This window comes from Macrotis lagotis, chromosome X (assembly GCF_037893015.1).
Source record: "Macrotis lagotis isolate mMagLag1 chromosome X, bilby.v1.9.chrom.fasta, whole genome shotgun sequence".
Taxonomy (NCBI): domain Eukaryota; kingdom Metazoa; phylum Chordata; class Mammalia; order Peramelemorphia; family Peramelidae; genus Macrotis; species Macrotis lagotis.
In genome coordinates this window covers 600007485-600024038 of record NC_133666.1, presented here as the reverse complement: position 1 = coordinate 600024038, position 16554 = coordinate 600007485, and positions in this window count along the sequence as shown.

Sequence of the window (16554 nt, the reverse complement as noted above, 5' to 3'; positions counted from 1 at the left end):
CCTGTTGATTGGCTGACTTCCAACTTCAATTTTCTAGTTCCTAAATAGGAATATGTGAACATCTAGTACTGATAGTTGAGGAAATTGAGACTTTGAGAGGTGAAAGGTCCATTCCAGGACCTTGTGAGAAGCAAATAGCAGTGTAAGGATTTCAATCCAGGATCCTTAATTTCCAAATCTATAATAATTTCATATGGAAATTGAGTTTTAGAAATTTAAAAAGACTTACCCATGGTTATCCTTCCAGTAAATATCAGGGAATCAAAAGTACATCTTTTGGCTCCTATATCCACTAGATGGTACTACTTCTCTAATGCTAATCATTTTTATGCATTTGAATAGTTCTTAATAGTTTACCAAATAGACTCACATCCTTCATAGTAATCCCATGGGGAAAGTAGGTAGGTAGTATTGATATCCATTTTATAGGTTAGAAAACTGAGACTCCATAGAGGTGGAATGCCTCACTCCATATTAAGTATGCCTTGAGGTCAGGAATTCAGTCCCAAATGTTTTGAAGCTGGTGCTCTTTGAGGAAGGCTTCCATTTATCCTTCTCTCCAAAAAAAGGCTCAATCCCAGTTTATAGGAAGCATCAGAAACCAGAGAGATGAGCCATCTGCGCACAGTGGGTCTTTCTACTTGCTTTGCAGTCATGAGACTGGGACAGCTACCTTCTCTGCCCATGGCAGAGGCTGCCTCTTATGATGCCCCTGAATTCAACTTTCACAGGTTCTGAAACAATGAGGCTGACTAATGAGATTCCCTCATACATTCTTTGAATGCAGCCCCATTTTTTTCCCATGTTGGAAACAAAACTAACTTAAATCAAGTGTCTTTCCTATATGATAGCTATGTTATGTCCTATATTATAGCTTCCACCACCTGTATTCACAGATGAGCATAAAAAGGACATAATTAAAACGATGATGATGAAGAAATGCTTTCTATGTGTAAGCCACTATAGTTAAGCGTTTTACTATTATTATCTCATTTGAGCCTCATAGCAACACCAGGAGATCGGTATTATTATTATCTCTATTTTTATAGATGTAGAAACTGAGGCAAACAGAGGTTCAAGACCTGCCCAGGACTACACAGCTAGTATGTGACTGAGACTGGACTTGAATTCAGTTTTCTTGACTTCTGGCTCTATTGTCTATACATTGTGGTAAGCTCAGATGCTAATTATTATTATTGTTAGGATATCTCTTGTCTGCCTATGAGTATACAAAGATGAGTGAGTCAATATTTATTGCTCAGTTGTTTCATTTATGTCCGGCTCTTTGTGTCTCCATGTAAGGTTGTCTTGGCAGAAATGCTGGAATGGTTTGCCATTTCCTTCTTCAGTTCATTTTACAGTTGAGGAAACAGAGGCAAACAAAGTGAAGTGATTTGCTCAGTCACACAGCTAGTAAAAATATCTGAAGCCTAATTAGAATGAATAACATTCAAACAACCAAGACCTCCCAAAGCCCTCAGTATCTGTGAGTTTCCCAGAAGCAACTTGGTGCTCAGCCAGTCATTCAAAGGGAAGGCTTCTATTTCTCCCCAGGATGGAGTGATCTCAGGAAGGAGTTTCTGCAGGAGTCCTTTGCTAGTCTCTTCCCCTCTCTTCCAAAAGACTTTCCTCTGAGAGGCTACTTCCCGTTTACCCTGTCCAAATCATCTTTGGTTCTTTGCATGTTGTCTTCCTCAGAACATTAACTCCTTGAGATTAGGCACCCATTTTTTTTTGTCTTTTTTTGTAGGGAGCTTAGCATGGTGTCTAGGATATCATAAGTGTTTGACTGTGACAAGACAGCTATCAAATTGGGTTCAATGTAATTTGATTCTATTTCATTTACATTTATGAATGATGTCCAAGGTCTAAATCACTGTTCTGGAACTATGGGGGATGTCGTTTATATTGTTTAGTCATCTAGTTGTGTCTGACTCTTCTTGAGCCCACAGATGTCATCCATGGGGTTTTCTTGGCAAAGATGGGATGGTAGAGTGGTTTGCCATTTCTTTGCCCAATGCATTTCCATTTTACAGAAGAGAAAACTGAAGCAATTAGGAGTTATGTGATTTGCCCAGAGTCACATAGCTAGTAAGTGTCTGAGGCTGGATTTCAACTTAGATCTTGTTGAATCCAGGGCCAGGATTCTAACCACTGTACCACCTAGCTTAGCTGCCCCTTTGAGAATTATCACGATGAAAAAGATTGGAAAAAAGAATGGAGAAAGATGACTGTGGCACAAAAAATGAGATAAATTTCTACTTAGGAAGGTTCTTTTTCTCTGATCTTGCTGGTTGGAACAAGGGATGAAGCCAGTCTGCTTAGGGAGGCTCTGTCATAAGTCAACCAGTTTAAAGAAGTAGAGCCATTCCATAGATGTTTCATCCATAGATTTGAGTGCCCCAAGAGCAAGAACCTGTTTTAGGCTCACAGATGTCATCTTCAGGGTATCTTCCAATGCTATATTGAACTCATTGCTTCCTGACTGGGCCCAACTGTTGTTCTGGTGTGGGAAGAGGAAAAGAGAGAAGAAGCCTCCCTTCCAATGCAGGTTATCTGGCAGCATTTAGTGAAAGCATCTTATTCCTCCTCCACTTGGGAAGTAGCTTGCAGGGTGCCAAAATTTAAGAGAGGATTGAATTATAAGTTCTTGATTCTTCCATTCACTGTTGTGTGACCACAGTCAGTTCACTCACCCATTCTGAGTGGGAATGGGAAGAATTATCAACCTACCAACCTTCTAGAGCTACAATGAGGAAAGCTCTGTTGATAGAAATATGAGCTACTAAGAGAAGAAAGAGGACAGGGAGAATTGACTGAGATTCTCAGATATAGGATAATGAGAGACCTTTTCTCAATTCCTCTGACTTCAGGACAAATAGAAGAATCTCTTGTAACCACCCATAAACATTCAGGCATAGAATTATAGATGGAGAGCTGGGAAGGGATCTAAGGGGACATCTAATCCAACTCTTTCTTCAACAGGAGAGAGAACTGAGTCTCAGAGAGGTTGTAACCTGCCTAGGATTACATAAGAAATGTGAGAATCAAGATTTGAACCCAGGTATTTTGAAGTCAGTCTACTGTACTATGCTGCTTCATCTATAAAATGAGAAGAATAATACTTGCCTTACCTATCTCTCAGGGTTATTGCAGAGATCAAATGGGTGTACAGGCTTTTTGAAAACTGTAGGTTTTCAGTGAAAAGGTTTTACAAATGGAAGGTATTAATATTATTTGGGGCAGTTTGGTGGCATAACGGATACTGGGTCTGGAGTCAAAAAGACTTATCTTCCTGAATCCAAATCCAGCCTCAGGAACTTCCCAGTTGTGTAAGCTCGGGCAAGTAACCCTCTTTGCCTCAGTTTCTTCATCTGTAAAGTGAATTGGAGAAGGAAGTGGTGAACCGTTCCAGTACCTTTCCCAAGAAAATTCCAAATGGGGGCATGAAGAGTCATACATGACTGAGAAAGCCTGAACAACTACAATGATAACTTATCAGAGGTCTTTTGGTCTCATCTCTTTGGGATCACTTCCCTTCTCTTAGACTCAAGGTTCCTCATCTATAAAATCAGAATGTGACAATCAGGACTGACTACTTCATAGTCTGTGGAAAGAAAAGCATGTTGTGAACTGCAAAGTGTTATAGAAATGTGCTTTATTCTGATTATTCCATGCCCTGGGACAAATTGTCTTTCTCCAAATAAATGTCCCTTGACAGTATGAAAGGGTGTAAGGAGTCTTTCTTTTCTACACCACTTAATCTACCCAAAAAAAGTTCTTTCGATGTTTTTTTTCAGAGAAGCTAATGAATATCATATACAGCCCGAGGTCATGTGGAGCTTTGGAGAGCATTCAACCATTACTCTACTCAAAGAAAAATGCAAGCTTTCCATTTCAGCTCCTTGGTGGTAATTATCTCTCTCTGGAGAAGGGAATCCCGAAATCTCCCATGAGTAGAAAACCAGCTGTCAGCCACTTCTTCAAGAATCCTGCTGAGTCCAGTATTCTGTCTGGATGAGAATAATACTTGTGAACAGGAAAGGCAATTATTGGAGGCCCAGCAATAAAGAGAATCCAGAGAAAAAGGATCTTTGTGTGTGTGTGTGTGTGTGTGTGTGTGTGTGTGTGTGTGTGTGTGTGTGTGTGTGAATGGTAGGTGGGAGATACTGAGGAGGGACCTACACCTTGGGTGTCTGGAATTTAAGTGGAAGTAGATAAAGACCTTTTTTGGAAATCAGAAAGACATGGGTTCAAATTCTATTTTTTGTTTTGCTGAATGATAATAGATAAATAACCTCTCTGAGATAAACTCATCTGTGAAGTGGGGATAATTACATCTGTAATATTTATTTAACAGGATTATTGTGAAGTTCAAGTGAAATGATACATTTAAAGTATTTGGATCTCCGTGAAATATAGAAAAAAATTGGAGCAGAAAAGAGAAAAATGAACAGTTGAAGACACATGAACAATAAGAAATGACTTTGAAGGATGAACTATTTATATTCTAGATGGAGTGGGATATTAAAAGGATTATTTTAGAATCTTAGTATTATAAGAGGCCATAGAAGGTATTCAATTGTCAGAGGACCTGTAGTATTTTGGTCTTGAAGGCTCTGTATTCAAATATGGAAGAAGTGGAGGGAGTGGATGTCATTAAACCTTTCCTTCTACCTAAAATGATCAAAAGAAGGCAGAATGCACCCACAAATGAGTGTAAGAATACAATTTCAATCAACAGAGATACAAATAGGAACAGAAAGAGAGGATGGATTAAGGGAAAGGTCTTGCATAAATAAAACAAGTCCTAAACTTGAAGAGGAGATAATGAAGAGAAATTTAAAAAGATAAAGGTAACTTTAGGAAGCAAGCTTAGAGAGGAAAAAGCATAAAAGAATAGGATGGAAGGCAATAATGACTATCATAACTGTGAATGTTATTGGGATGAATTTTCTCATAAATGGAGGAGGTCGGCAGAATGGTTTAGAAAGAAAAATTTGATAATATGTGTTTTTGGGGAGGGATTTGAAAAACAAAAACAAAAAAATCCCCCCCAGAACTAAAGTAAGGAGTTAGAAAAAGATCTATTATGCCTCACCTGAACAAAAAAACAGGGGTATATAATTATATTTCAAACAAGGAAAAATAAAAAAAATTAAAATTTTAATTTAAAACTTAAATTGAAAGAGATAGAGGAAAGGATGATGACAATTTTCTGAAAGATAACATAACAATGATTTTAGCACTTAATATATATGTACCAAATTGTATCTCTTAATACTGAACAGAAAAGCTAAATTAATAATAAAGAAAATTAAGCTGAAAATCTATTCCCATATAAATCTAATTAAAATGAAATAAGTTAAATGTTTGAGTAGAATTTTAGAATAATTAGATATGATATAGACTTCTGACAATTATTAAATGGATATAGATAGGAGTATATATTTTCTCAGTTGCTTATTGCACCTTTATAAAACTTGTTCATGTCTTAGGACCAAAAAAACTTCAAAAACAAATATAAGGGACAGCTAGGTGACATGTGGATAGAGGACTGAACCTGAGGTCAGAAGGACCTGAATTCAAATGTGGCCTCAGACACTTAATAATTGCCCAGTTGTGTGACCTTGGGTAAGTCACTTAACTCCACGACCTTAAATTAAAAACAACAACAACAACAACAAAAACAAAAGAAATGTAGAAAAGTAGAAGTATTAATGCAGTGGGAAGCTAAGTGGTGAAGTGGCTAGAACACCAACCCTGGGCTCAGGAAGACCTGAGCTGAAATCCAGCCTCAGACACTTAATAATTATCCAGCTGTGTGTGACCTTGGGCAAGTCACTTAACCCCATTTCCCCGTACCCCCCCAGAAAAACCCCAAACTATAGAAATGATAATTCCATTAAATACAATGACAGCAATGATTTTTACATTTTACCTTATATTAACCATGGCTAAATAATAATGATTTAAAAAGTTTTGGGGATACCACCAAAGTAGACCTCAGGAAAAAATATATCTTTAAAACTATTGTTCATATATGAGAGAAAGAAAAGATTAATGCATTAGGAATGTAAAAATCCTAGAAAATCAATAAAATAAAAGTCTCAATTAAACACCCAAGAAGATAATAATAATAAAATTTCAAAAACCCTCATTTAACAGAATTTTTAAAAAATAGCTAATTTGGCTTAAGAGGTAGAAAAATGAAAACCAAATTGTTTGAAAAATGAAAAAAGAATAATTCTCATCCTCAGCATTTGATTTTATTTATTATGACTCTGACCACATAGTCATATATTATCTCATATCCTATAAGTGATCTTGGCACAGAATACCAAAGGCTATTAGCACAATTTGATGGAAAGTAGATAAATAGGAAAAATTATTTATTCAATATTTATTTACTGAAAAAAGGATTCAAAAAGTCTTCAAAGATTACAAAGATTGGCTAATGCAAATTTGTTGCAATTTAGCAGAAATAAATGTAAAGCCTGTTTTGGGGATTAAAAAAATCAACCACAAAATACAAGGTATAGAGTCCATCGCTAAATAGTGGGCCAAGTGGTAAAAATATGTTTTTCATTTTATTGCAAGCTCTAGATGAATCAGCATGATGCAGATGCTGAAAACACTAACATGATCTTAATTTTGCATGAGTAAGTCTAGTGTTTGAAAGAAAGAATAAACAAAAATTCATTTATTGTGCAAGTCACAAGGTAAATTGGGGTTATAAATAGAAAAGGCAGTTTCTGATCTAGTTAGTGAGGAGAAATTTCATTTGTAAATAAAACAGAAAGGTCCTTTGGTCCTTAGGGACAGTTGTGTTGCATCTCCTTTAATGTTATTTGTACTGAAATATCAGTTTCTAATGTGATACAGCAAAGTGATGCATTGGAGAGAGTGCTAACCTGAAATCTGAAAGACCTAAGTTTAAATCCAACTTCAGACACCTACTAACTATGTGACCCCAGAGTAAGTCACTGAACCTTTGCCTGTCTCGGTTTGCTCAATTGGAAAATGAGGATGATAAAACATCATCATCTATCTCACAAAGTTGTTGTGAAAAACAAATGAGCTAATATTTGTAAAGCACTCAATACAGTGACTGTTTTATTAATAAATGCTTGTTTCCTCCCCTGATGTTGATCTAAGAATCTGCCCAAATAAGACTATAGCTGGAATATAATGCTCAGCACCAGACACAGAATGGTTAGTCACAAGGTGGAGCATGTCCAGAAAAGAGCAACCCAGAGAGTGAGGGGTCTGGAGACTGTTTTACTCAAGTATTATTCTAACAATTACAATTGTCCCAAAACAGAAGGCTTCTAGGAATCTGGAGTTTCCTGCTCTTCAAGGAATCTTAGAAATGATATTTGTGATTTCAATGGGGCTAACCTTGATGATTGCCAAGGCTCTTTCTAATGTGAATATTCTATGATCCTTTAGTGTGTAAGATTCTGATAAAAATATAAAGAACAAAAATTGAATATGACATAGTTCCTACCCTCAAGGTGCCTTTATTTTAGTAAAAAAGTTATGATAGTGTCTGAGAACATGATTTTCATTTTTTGACCAATTCTATTTCTTAAAATATAAAAATGATAGGGGGCAGAGCCAATATGGTGACAGAAGAGACTCTCCAAGGTGTTCTCTCCATAATATTTCAAAAATCATAAAATTATGACTGTAACTAAATTTTAGAGAGACAGAACTCACAGAAAGATCCGGTGAGGCAATTCTCCAGACCAAGGTTGCCTGGCAAATAGTGGAAAGGCTCCGCTTTATGGGGTTAGAGGGGTGGCCCACCAGAGTGAAGGAACTTCAGCCTCCCAGAGGCAGACCCAGGGCACCTGAGAGTCATGGCTCATGGCAGCATTGGCAGTTTCCTGACTTATACTCCTGGGAGCACCAGGCTAACTTGGAAGAACTGCCGGGGACTTCTGTCAGAGCAAGTGGGAAGTCCAGGCCCTCAGGGCAATTGCCACACTCAGCATGGTCTGCTCAGCAGTGGGCACCTCAAGGCAGCCCAGATCCAGGAAATGGAAGCAGGCGTGGAACCCGGTGAGCAGGAGCCCCCAGGAAACTGGTCTTGATTGCTCAGCTCACCAAAGGTAGGGGAGTGGAGAGAGACTTCTAGTCTGTCCTCTGTACCTGGAACAGGACTCTGGGGCCCACATTTAGATCCTGGTTGAGGTCTAGGTCCCCCATAGAAAAGCCCCCACCTCAGCTCCTTGGCAGAGGTGTGTGCTTGTGGTCATTCACAGACCAAGAGGGAAGTCAGAGCTACACACACTGAGATTCTTGTGGGGGTGGTGTCCCAATAATACTCAAAAGCTCAAGAAGCACCCCCAAATCAGGCACAGGCTGGGGAAATAAGTAAATAGAGAAAAAAGAGGAACACCATTGAGAAATACATTGTCTATGATCCCAAAAAGGATCAAAATACTCAATCTGAAGATGAAGAAGTACAAGCTCCTGCATCTAAAGACTCCAAGAAAAACAGAAATTGGGCTGAGGCTATGATAGAGCTCAAAAAGGATTTTGAAAATCAAATAAGGAAGATAGAATAAAAATTGGGAAAATAAATGAGAGAGAAGCAAGAAAAACATGAAAAAGAAGTCAGCAGGTTGGTCAAGGAGATCCAAAAAAATGCTAGAAAAAAATAAAAACCAGCTTAGGTCAAATGGATAAGACAGTTCAAAAAGTTAATTGAGGAGAAGAATGCTTTAAAAAGCAGAATTGGTCAGATGGAAGAGGAGATAAGAAAGCTCTTTGAGGGAAAACAAATCCTTCAGATATAGAATGGAGCTAAAGGAAGCTGATGACTTTGTGAGAAATCAAGACACAATAGTTCAACACCAAAAGAATGAAAAATTAGAAGAAAATGTGAAATATCTCATTGGAAAAAACAACTGATCTGGAAAACAGATTCAGAAAAGATAATTTAAAAATTATTGGGATACCTGAAATTCATGATCAGGAAAAGATTCTTGACCTCATTTTAAAAAATTTCTACAGGAAAATTGCCCTGATATCCTAGAAGCAGAGGGTAAAATAGAAAATGAGAGAATCCACTTATGTCCCCTGGAAAGAGATCCAAAAAAACCCCCAGGAATATTGTAGCCAAGTTTCAGAACTCCCAAGTCAAAAAGAAAATATTACAAGCAGCCAGAATATCTCTATCTATCTATCAATCAATCTATCTATCTATCTATCTATATATATATATATATATATATGTAAATGATAGATTTACTAGCCCTAATAAAGGCTAGTAAAATACATATTTTAATGTGGTTTTAAAAATATTATCAGGAAAAATTTAAACTAAAAAAGGATGATGAGGAAAAAAATTATCTATGTATGTTTTCCAAGTCAGATACCATAGAGAGTAGTAGTAGCTACAAAAAGAAGAAAAAAGAATAGCATTAGAGGAACCAAGGAATTCACAAGAGACACAAAAATTCAACCAGCAAAAAATGAAACAAAAACCTCAAACATCAGATAATAGAGGCAAAATGCAGTGGGAATGTATTTGACTTGGTATCAGAAGACGTGAGTTCACATCTTTTTTTTTAAAGGAAATGGGGTTGGGGCAGCTAGGTGGTGCAGTGGATAGAGCACCGGCCCTGGAATCAGGAAGACCTGAGTTCATATCTGACCTCAGACACTTAATAATTATCTAACTGTGTGGGGCAAGACAATTCACCCCACTGCCTTGCAAAAACCTAAAAAAAGGCAATGGGGTTAAGTGACTTCCACAAGGCCACATAGCTAGATAATTATTAAGTCTCTGAGTCAGGATTTGAACTCAGTCCCTCCTGACTCCAGGGTTGGTGCTCTATCCACTGTACCACCTAGCTTTCCCTTGAGTTCACATCTTAGCTATGTTATTTATTATCTGAGTTATCCTGGGCAATTTGCTTAAGGTCTCAGTCTCAGTTTCTTCATCTCTGATATATCTTCCAGATCAAAATCTTTGGTCCTATTTTTATTATCAAATGTATAAGATGAAGATAATAAACTGGGTAAACTGGAGCTTCTAATTTTGAGAGGCCAATTTGACCTATTAGTTATAAGTGGCCTTGATGAGACTGAATTTATGATTGGAAAATGATTGAGGATACTTATATTTTATTTCAATGGAATAGAACAGATATAAGGAGAGTAAGGAGGTCTCATATTTTAAGGAAAGGATAGCTTGTTGGGCACATTGAAGAGTAGATTTCTATTCAAATACCACTTAGATTAGAATGTTTTGAGCCTTTAGCAGATCTAAGCTTTTGATATTGTCCATTAGCACCTTTTTGTACTCTGTAAAGTGACATTCCATTTATTTGTTATCTTTTTTTATAAAAGAAAGATTTTATTTATTTTGAATTTTACAATTTTCCCCATAATCTTGCTTCCCTCCCCCCATAAATACATTAACTTTTTTAAAACAAAGCAATGGGGTTAAGTGACTTGCCCCTAGTGTCTGGGGCCAGGTTTGAACTCAGGTCCTCCTGAATCCAGAGTTGGTGCTCTATCCATTGCACCACCTAGTTGTCCTTATTTGTTATCTTAATGAATTAAAAAAACTTCAAGAGACAAGAGTTTCTGGGGAATTGATAATCAACTTACTAATAAGGGAAGCTAATAATCAATAAATTTGTTAGTAGTTATTCTCAGTAAATGAAAACAAAAGACATGGAGAACCTGAAAGCTTTAAATAATCCTTGAATGGTAATTCTCTTGACAAATGAAAATTAACTCCAATAGGGGGACATTTAATGAAGGGGAAAGGAAATGGATCTCCATACAGTCTATTCTGGTTAGTTTTCTTCTTTATGAACTGAGACATTTTAAACTCTATTAGAGGAGTAAAAGGACAGAGCCTGATTTTCTCCCCACTCTAGCTTGGATTCTTTTAATACTTTAAAAAGAAGCAATGTCTTTTAGTTGAGCTGGATCCCATCCAATATAGAAAAACATGTTCCTTCAGGGATAGCACAATATCAGCAATCAGTCATGATCTTCAGAGACTGAGTTTTTACAGAGTCCTTAAATGAGACAATACAGGAGAAAAGTCTGGTTCACAATTAATAAATGTTATTATTATAATAACACTTTGTTGTATGATCTCATTATTTTTATTGATATCTTTTTAGATAACTTTTATGTCTCTCTAATTTAGAAATATTTTTGAAAGGAAAAATAAAAAGAGAAGAAAATGAACAAATCAATTCATACAAAATTTTGACATTATATGCAATATCCACACTCCTGGATTCTCATCCTTTTCTTCTTTTCTCTTCCAGAAAGTAATCTCAAAGACAGGGCTAATTTTTTTTGAGAGAAAAAAGAAGAAAAAAAATCAGTTAAATGTGTCAATATTTAGAAAAAATATCTTAAAACATATGCACTGTTTGACTCCCAAGGACCTCTCACCTTTGCTAAAGCATGGGGGAAGGTGTCTAACTTTATGTCTCTTTAGGAACCCATTTGCTCTTTGAAATTTTGCAATGTTAACTTTCAGTTGTCTTATAGTGGCTGCTCTTTCCATTTACAATGTTGTAGTTATTGTATGTATTATGTTGACAAAAATATTATCAGGAAAAATTTAAACTAAAAAAGGATGTTTATTTCAGTTTTTATCAGTTCAGTTCAAGTAATGAATGTACTTCTCTGCGTTCATTATATTTTTTTCAGTAGAACAAACAATATTCTGTTACATGAAGGTACCATACTTTATTTAGCTATTCCTCAGCCAATAGGTATCTATTGTGTTTCCAATACTTTACTACCATAAAAAGTGGTGCCATAAATATGTTGGTGTGGTATGGTATCTTTCTTTTTGTCAGTGGCCTCCTTAGCATATATGCCTAGGTGGCATCTTTGAGTCAAAAGCTATGGACAGCTTAGCCACTTTATTTATTAATGTTACCAATGGATTCTTAATTGTCAAATTTAATGACTTTAATCTACCATCAGTTTAATGACCATCTTTCTATTGATGACTCTCAAATCTATCTATACTGCCCTCAAACTCTCTGCTGATCTCCAGTATTATATCTCTAGCTGCCTTTCAGACATCCCCAAATGAAGACCTCCAGTAAACACCTTAAACTTCACAAGTCCAAATCCGAATTCATTATCTTTCCCCCTAAACTCTCCCTGTTTCTTAAATTCCTTATTATATATTTTTTTCTTTCCAGTTCTTTAAGCTTCCAACCTAAGTGTCTTCCAAGACTCCTCTTTTTGTTTCATCCACCCTCAATTTTCTCAACTGTATAATAAAGAGATTGGAGTCTTTTCTTGTCTCTGAATCAATGATTCTATGAAACAGACCCAAAAGATTAAATAACTTTCTTGAAATCACAGAGCAAATTTATGGCAAGAGTGGGTTAGAACTGATCTCCTAACTCTTATTTCAGTACTTTTAAAATTCTTATACCATATTGCCTCACTTGAGGATGCCTACTAGATAATTTGTGATTTTATCCCTTCCAATGTTTACTTTTAAAGTCAGGAAAACCTTTAATAACCCAGGAATCAAGTTCTAATGTTGGAGTCAAATGAGATTATATAGAATTTTCTTTCTTAAAGATAAGGTTCCCTCCCTCCACCTCCCTAGTTATTTTCTGGTTATTCTTTGGATTACTCTGCCTCTGGACTCAGACCGTAGAAAGTACTAGACATCATCCTGAGGACAAATTATCAGCTGTTTCTCTTGCAGCCCTGTGGAGACAGACATACTTATCAGGGTTATAAATAAATCCCAAAGAGAAGGAGGGAGGGAGGAAGATAAAAGAAGACAGAGCATTAAAGTCAAATAATAATTATGATGTGGGGGGATGTAGGGAGAATTTCAGAGATTATGATGCTCACAGGTATTACTGAATCCTAAGTAGATGGACTCTTCCAATTAATTGCAGTCAGTCACACGGGTCCTCATGAGATACAAAGGAAGGGAAAAAAGTACAAATTGACTCTCTCCTTCCTTTAGGCTTCCTGAGATTTTCATCCCAGTGCTTAGGGGTGTCAGGAATAGCAATTTTCTCCACAAGTGGGGATGAGAAAGAAAACTGATCTCTCTTGAACATTTTTATCTCTTTTATGCCTGGGGGAGACTGTTGGAACATTATCTCTGCTTCCCTCAGATCCTGAAAAATTCAATTCAATTCAATGCAATCAATTCAATCCAACTCAGATTTGGTTCTTATTACATTCCTTTAGCTCAGTGGCTTATACTTTCGGTTTTAGTTGCAGTCCTAAAATCAATCAAGTCGATTCATCAATATGCACTTTTTCATAATTAGTGACAATCATCAACTCAACACTGTGCTAGAAACTGGGATGTCAAGACTAAAATGAAACCATTCCTGTTCTCAATGAGCTCATATTCTATGGAGGGAAGTTGAACCAGGAAAAACTGTTGTTGTTTGAGTGTTTTTCAGTCACATCTGATTCTTTGTGACTCCACTTGGGGTTTTCTTGGCAAAGATACTAGAGTGGCTTGCCATTTCCTTCTCTAGTTCATTTGACATATGAGGAAACTGAGGCCAACAGGATCATTACAACTAGGAAGTATCTGAGACTGGATTTGAACTCAGGTCTTCCTGCCTCCTGACCTGGCCCTCTATCCATGTTGTCTAGTTCTAGTTCCATTGTAATGTAATCTAGTTCCATTGTAATCATAACAAATAGCATTTATATAATATTTTAAGGCTTGCAAAACACTTTAAAAATACTTGCAAAACACTAAAGGTTTGCAGAACACTAAAAATAGCTTGCAAAACACTAAAAATACTAAACAAAATTTAAAAATTTAAAAAATACAAAATGAAAACACTTTCATTTTGTCTTCACAACAACCCTATGGGGTAGTTGCTCTTATTTTCCTCATTTTACCAATGAAGAAATTGAGGCAAATATAATCTGAGATTTACTCAGAGTCATATAACTCATAATAAAACTCTAGTCTTCCAGAATTTAATTCTACCACTGTAGTCATTACTCCATCTAGCTCTAAATAATTTAATCAGCAAACATTTATTTATTCATCTCTTAATCTATCATGTATGTATGTATGTATGCATGTTTGTATCTATCTATCATCTGTCTGTCTGTGTGTCTATCTGTCTGTCTATCTACTATGTACCTAGTCCCTGGGGGGGGGGGCATGTAGTTTAAAGAGGAAAGACTGGTAGTGGGAGTGAGGAATATGTGGTAGACAGGTTTCATATACAAAGTAAGGGATTCTTTGAAGTAGCAGGAAGAGGAAGCAAGGATGATCATCACAAAGGCCTAGAGACAGTGGTGGAGGGTGCTGAGGGGTGGAGGCCCATGAGGCTGGTCTGTAGAGTATGGCGAGTGGGAGCAGTGTCTAATGAATCTGGAAAGATTGTTTAGGTCCAGGTTGTGAGGGAGCTTTAAAAGCTTAAACAGAAATTTATAGTTTATCTTACAAGATTTATTGAGCAGGGTTGGCCCTACACTCAAGGAAAATCATTGGCAGTTGAATAAAGGTTCTAGTAGAGAGTGAAGAGACCAGCCTGGAAGACCAATTAGGAGACTACTTCAATAGTCTAGGTGATAGATGAGGAGAGTAGTGAGGGGACAAATGAGAGAAATGCTACTGGTCACCTGGTGGGTGCTCATTAATAGTTTCTTAAATAAATGATCTAGAAAACAGTAAAAGACATCCTATAATTAAAATAGCCAAATGTGTGGTGAAGACAGTCAATCCTATTGGAGGCCAGAGGAAGGGGGAAAGAGTGTGGTAGGAGCTATTGGAAAAGGTCTCAAGGAGGAAGTGAGGCTTGTAGGAGGCTTTAACAATGACAAATTTAGAGCCAGCTCCTCTGCCTCCAGACACAGCATTTTTTTTTCCTTTGGACCACATTTTCTTGCCAGAAGGAAGAAGAAAGGATCTGCATGGCCTTGAGCCACCTAAATCTGAGGTGAGTTTTAATATGAGTATTGTACCTCTGAGTGGAGAATTTTCTACTTTGAAATTTCCCCAGTTTTCAAATACCTAACTTAACTGTTAGAATCATCTGCACAGAGACCAATGGAGTGATAAATGAAAATTTAAACTTAGCTATACTAATCCTAAATTGCCAGATGTACTATTCAACACTGGGAATAACTGAAAGTCATAACCCCCATAACTGGAAGTCTGTCCAGCTTTGTAGGATCTGCCAGGTTATTTGTTTTTTCTAATGGTTTTAAAGAATCTAAGTTCATTTCCATGCCTTAATTAGGTAATCAGAAGAGGGAAATTTATGCACAATTTGAAGAAATTATTGCATTTTCCCATCATGTCATCCAAAGAAGAGAACAACAAAACAGTGCCTTCCCTATTTACCAATTTGTTTTTGAATTGTGAAGCAATTTATTTAATCATTAGTAATGACTTTTTTGTTCTTGCCTCTTATGAACCCAAAACTTAATGTTAAGTTTCCATGCTGTTATGGACTTTAAATAGTCTTCGAGGGCACATCTACTATATGGAGACATGGGTGCATTTCGCCTGTGAAAAATGATTGACAAAAGTGATATTACATGTGTGAAATTCTCTTTAGGTAGTGGGACTGTCTTCCTGAGACTCTACAGTTACTATTGATAAAGGGAAGAAAATGAAACAAATCACATTAAAATTCCCAGAAATATCTCAATCATTTTATTATAATATATAGTACCTGGGGAGGACAATGTAGTTTAAAGAGGAAAGACTAGTCGTAGGAGTGAGGAATATGTGGTAGAAACGCTTCATATAGGAAGTAAGGGATTCTTTGAGGTAGCAGGGAAGAAGAAGAAGCAAAGATGACCATTGCAAAGGACGAGAGACAGTTATTAAAATCCCATCCCAGTGTAGTTCTGGTTCAGATCAGTGGAATGAACTGCCTCAGTTCCCCTTCAGGTAGAGGTAGCATAATTATTTAGCATAGCAGGAGAATGATAAAGGTCAAAAATTTAATCACAGGGTAAAGGAATGAACATAGCTGCTCATTTTATACTGAAATGGAGGATATTATAAAGATAGAATTGCAAGTTAGGGAAGATACAAGCCCCCTTTTTCTTTGCTTCCACACCTTCCCATGCTATATGGTCTGACTATATCACCTGCTCACAATTCTCATTAGATGGCATTTTATTTTTTCTCTTTTTTCTTTTAAACAATATGTCCCATATATAATCTGGAATGCTTTCCCTCTTTATGTTTCCCTTTGGGAATATTTAGTTCCCTTTTATACCCAATTCAAATTCTACCTCAGACAGAATTCTGCTTTCCTCAGGTGTTGGTTATCCCATAAAATAACTTTGTATTTATTTATTTATTATGGATATATTATGTATCTAGTTACATATACATACATACATACATACATATATATATATATATATATATATATATATATGCTATTTTCCCTGAGTAGGGTGTAATCTCCTTAAGGGCAAGCACTTTTTTTTTGTTTGCTTGCTTTTTAATATATATTTTTTCCTTCCTAATCTCCAATGCTTAGCACAATGTCTGGGACTGTACATTCATTTAAATTATTT